This window comes from Saccopteryx bilineata, chromosome 5 (assembly GCF_036850765.1).
Source record: "Saccopteryx bilineata isolate mSacBil1 chromosome 5, mSacBil1_pri_phased_curated, whole genome shotgun sequence".
Classification (NCBI taxonomy): domain Eukaryota; kingdom Metazoa; phylum Chordata; class Mammalia; order Chiroptera; family Emballonuridae; genus Saccopteryx; species Saccopteryx bilineata.
In genome coordinates this window covers 48,268,711-48,274,026 of record NC_089494.1, presented here as the reverse complement: position 1 = coordinate 48,274,026, position 5,316 = coordinate 48,268,711, and the positions used below count along the sequence as shown (strand labels likewise).

General features: G+C 38.6%; 1 pseudogene; it reads left to right on the top strand.

The window, feature by feature from the left end:
• Positions 1–2,292: 2,292 nt before the first annotated feature.
• Positions 2,293–3,012, top strand: LOC136306166 (large ribosomal subunit protein uL30-like; annotated as a pseudogene).
• Positions 3,013–5,316: the final 2,304 nt, after the last annotated feature.

Sequence of the window (5,316 nt, the reverse complement as noted above, 5' to 3'; positions counted from 1 at the left end):
TTTTTTACTGGCCCAACAGAATCAAGGTTAAAAAACTGCCAAGAATACCCTATAACAGACTGTTCTTATAAGAATTCCAGTTGACTTTTTCAGACTTAAAAAGTTTGGGTGGTTTGGCTAAGAGTCAACCACAGTCAAACATCTTAAATGTTTATTCAGACTGAACTTTTGAACCATTTCATGTTGTTCTTGTACTAAAACACTCTAATGACAGAAATCAATCCTTTTTTAATTAAGGTAAATGTTATCATATAGTTTAATTTTTTAAACTAATTTCTTTCTCTTACATTAAACTGTGAGAGTATTGTGATTCTAAATTATTCTGTACTAGTTTTAAAGTAACTAATTTAATTCATTGTTATTTAGCCCATATGTAACTTCAATAATGTATAAAATTATTCCTCTTTTCTCAAGAAAATATATCATAAATGTTTGTAAATTTTATTATTTTTGATAATTAATTGCAATTAAGTAATTGGTTTTATTTGTGAGTCCTTGAATACATAAGGATATTAATTTTATATACAAACAAATTTCAGGAGGTAAAAAAAAACCATTGGAAAAGGTTACCCTGGAAACTTTTTACCAAATTATTGGTAATAATTTTATGTATCATACTATAGTTGAAGCTACCTCATTAATTATTCCAATCATGATCCCCAGGTACAGCCTGGAAGTTTAAATCAGAATCTGAAGAAAATAGAACTTGTTTCTGAGCATTTATAAAATGTATCACTAGTGAAATTGATGGGTACTCTTTTAAAGCAATAATTTTTAACCCTAAGAGACTAATATCACATTAGGATTGTACAGGGACCACTAAAATTTATTTTATAAACATATAAGATAAAAATTAAAATATTTTCACATGCCTTAATCTTAATGCAATTTATGTTGTAAAATAATATGTACTTCAAAATATAAATCTTAGCTGTAGTACATAAGATGACATAATACATTAATCATTTGATTTGCACTTACAATGAATATGTTTGGATTTGAGAAAAATAAGAAAATGTTCATCTGAGTGTTGACTTTTAAAACTCTTAATATTTTAAAATAAGTAGTAAGTGTAAGTGAAAAGCAAATGTGAATTTAAAAATTCAAAATAAATACAGATAAAGGTTTGTTGTGTGGATTTCAACACCCAAAACAATATTGATTTAATTTTTCAAAACAGAGATATTTTGTAAAGTTTTGAGTAAAATAAATAACAAACTACTCTCAATATATGACATAACTTTATTCTGAAAAAAAATTAAATATTAAAAAATTCTTTGCATTTACATTTAAAATATTCTCTGATTATTATAAATATATATATTTTATCTATACCAATGGGCCATGTTGTCATTTGAAAGTCCTGTGGGAAAAGGGATAATAATTCTGTGGAAATAGCTTGAGCATTGAAAGTGATATTTCTAGTATCGTATTACTACATGATAGGGTTATCACTCCTACTACCTATCTTACCTGAAAAGACTCCACACACTTCCAGAATGTCTCTTGGAGCCAGTAGCATCCGCTTTGAGAACTCTATGTATTTAAAGGTACTTTTTTTCTCCTAGTAACCAACACTAAAGTCAGTGTTTACTCTGGGATGCTTAGGAAGCTTCGTCTAACTTGGGAAGTCTAAAACCAGATGACTCACCTCCAGATTGCAAATTACCCTGCCCTGCAATGGATGTAGTAGATGCTATTGGAACCACACTTATATTCCCTTGGCCCACAATTCCCAGGTATGTCAGCAGTATCCTTCTTTCTGCTGGAGAGCTTTCTCTAGACTCCTCCTACTTCACGGGCTGAAAATGATCTAGATTAATCTCTTAGTGATTGTCACTGATTCATTGACACTAGTGAACTGAAGAATAAATGTCTTAGCTTTCTTTAATCTTGGATCAGATAATTGGGCAGGTTGCAAAGGTTTCCCTCAAACTTGAACCTCAGTTACCTTCAGTGGTAACCTGGATAATTAGAACACCTTTTATTAATTTAATTTATTTTCCCATTTTACTTCCTACTCTTTAGAGATCCTTCCTGCAGCTAACATGCCATCAAATCTTCTTCTAGGCATATGTATCTAGAGAACTCAGGTTAAATGAGCTAGTGGAAGATAGGATCCTGAAATTGGATCACTTGCTGTTCTGAGGTCAACAAAGACCCTCTTGCTGGTGGTAACTGGGATGATAATAATTCGTAGCATCCTCTTTTCTGGCTGGAACCATGGAGGGTGCAGAAGAGAAGAAGAATGCGAATGTCAGAGAGAAGAAGAATGCTAATGCCAGTGAGAAGAATAAGAAGGTTCCTGATGTGCCAGAAACCCTGAAGAAAAGTGAAGGAATTTTGCAGAGCCAGATATCAAGTGTCTGAAAAAGAAATGTGCCCAAAAGATGCTCCAAAAGGCCAGGAGGAAGCTGATCTTCGAAAAAGCTAAGCACTATCACAAGGAGTATAGACAGATGTACAGAACTGGGATTTGAATGGCTAGGATGGCAAGAAAGGCTGGCAACTTCTACGTGCCTGCGGAACCAAAATTGGCATTTGTCATCAGGATCAGAGGTATCGATTGAGCTCAAAAGTTGCAAGGTGCTGCAGCTTCTGTGCCTGCACCAGATCTTCAACGGCACCTTGGTGAAGCTCAACAAGGCTTCGGTTAACATGCTGACAGTCATGAAACTATATATTGCATGAGGGTATACAAACCTGAAGTCAGTAAATGAATTGATCTACAAGCACGGTTATGGCAAAATCAACAACAACAAAAAATTGCTCTGACAGAAAACACATTGATCGCTCAATTGCTTGGTAAATATGGCATCATCAGCATGGAGGATCTAATTCATGAGATCTATACTGTTGGAAATGCTTCAAATAGGCAAACAACTTCTTGTGGCCCTACAAATTATCGTCTCCACTGGTGGAATGAAGAAAAAGACTACCCAGTTTGTAGAAGGTAAAGATGCTGGCCACAGGGAAGACCAGATCGACAGGCTTATCATAAGGATGAACTAAGGTATTCACCATGGTTATTTTTGTAATCTGATCAGTTAATAAATGGCAAAGTGATGCCTTTAAAATTGAAAAAAAAAATTCATAGCATTCTGTAAAATGCAATTATTAACATGGATTAGGATAGAACACAGGTGGAAAGTTAGCAGTGGTCTATGTAATTGCCCCAGTGCTCAAAAGAATGCGTTTGAAAAAAAAAAAAAGAATGTGTTTGATGCTTATTATGCAGATGGTGTTGTTGGCAATTATTAACATCACAGAAATCCTAAGGAAAAAAGTAACAGACATAGATTAGCAAACCAAATAATTTTGAGTATAGCATGAAACCCAGAAAGTGTATTTGGCAGAATTTTAGAAAACAGTTATTTCCTGAACTTGAAGGTAAGAGTGTTGAAAATCAGGTTCTTAATTGTAAAAGGCACTGACTGCAAAGATAGCTGACACAACAGATATCTCATAGTGAAGCCTGAGCCCTGATATGTAAGGAATGAGAACCTGAGGAGGCCAGGATATTTGGGTAGATATCAGAAAGCTTCAAACCCCTATATGTATCTGGACACTTCAAACATACTGGGAATAGTCTATCCTTTTTTCTAGAGGAGTTCAGTGTTATGCTTCTTGAAGATTATGGAAAGGCCTCACTGAATTTAATGCCTGAAAAAATGATTCCTTACCTCTTCTGATGTGTCTCTACCTCTACTCACTTCTTGTCGACCAACAAGTATGGTCAAGTTCCATGAGTGAAAAAATACAGTTCCTACTAAGGGAAAAAGGGCCTGTAGGTTGTGGCTCATATGTACTGACAAGAATGTGAAGAACATACTAGGGAATGGATATTGAGGGTGCTGGACAGGGAAAGTGAAGTAAAGGCTGACCAGAAATAGTTTATTTATATAGGGGCACTCATCATTTAGAATGTAATAATAGAGAGTGACATCAGAGAAATGGTGCCATGAGGAGGGCTCCCGATACCTCTCCCTGAAATTTCAACAAATTCAACACTAGAGACAGAAAAACAATTGCAGGGGCATCTGAAATACACGTACACAAAAAAAGGGTACTATTTGGTGAAACGGTAGCTAAATATACAATTGACTCTGAAGGAAATAAGACAGAGAACGGAGTGATCCACCTTCCTCACTGACCTGAACAAGAGCTGCTTTCACTCAGAACTGAGAGAAAGTGAGGGCTGGGGGCGTGGAAAGAGCTGGGCTGGGGCAGAGACATTCAAGCCAAAGAGAGAGTGTACCCATGGCTCAGCCCACACGAGCTAATGCCAGTGGCAGGCCCTGGCAGAGGTGGGCAAGCAGTTGCCTTGTTTACTCCCGATATCCTCGGCAAGCATGGACAGTGTGCGAGTGGTTCCTCCTAGCACCCCGGGTATGGGCACCCCTGTTCCCAGACAGAGGGGCAGAGTCAAAGACTGTCAGCAGTAGCCTTCTGTGTGAGCTGCTACCAGAGTCTTGGTGTAATCCCTGCTCCCCAAACAACAGTGCATGGGGAGTGAGCAAAAGCCAACTTCCCCATCCTCAGACCTCTCCGGGCAGGACACCTCTACCAGTCATACAGGCTAACAAAGTACATTACCTGGAAAGAAAAAATATGGAAGTGATAGGGGGAGGAGCACGCAGGCACCTTGCAGACAGTCTCTGGAGCAGAGCCGCAAATTCAGTCGCTGAAATTAGCTTAACCCGCAGTCTGTTCACTGCCCAGCTGGCTTACACCGGCAGTGGCTCTGGCTGACAAGGTCTTCTTTCTCAGGTCAGCAATCTAAGAAAACTCGATGGAGAGACGTGATATTTTTTAGAGCCTTTTGCTCTGCACACAGAAGCTGGGGCAACTTCCTGCCAGCCGATACAGGGTAAAAAACACATTCCTACGGAACAGACCTCAGAGAACACTGCAGAAGTTGGGCAGGCTAGACTGTAGGCTTCTTAACAAAGGAGAAGCCTGCAGAGAGCAATCCCATGGAACGCTAAAGCAAATTTAACTAGATATACCTGGGGAACCTTAAAAAGGAGCCTGAACAGAAGTCAACTCACCCCCCTACCTGCTTAAGCTGGTGGCTCTGGTCGGCAAAGCTTTCATACTCAGGGCTGTGCTCTAAAAGGACCTGGAGGAGGAACTTGGCAGCTTTTAAGACCTCCTGTTCTGTAGGCAGTGACTAAGGCATCTTCCTGCCAGCCAACACAGGTTACAAAGTGCAAAAAACCTGGAAAGAGCGGTCCTGCAAAGTGCAGAGGCATACTGGACACACCTGGAGGCTCATAGAAAGACACCTTGAGAGCAATTGGCATTGAGTGGGGA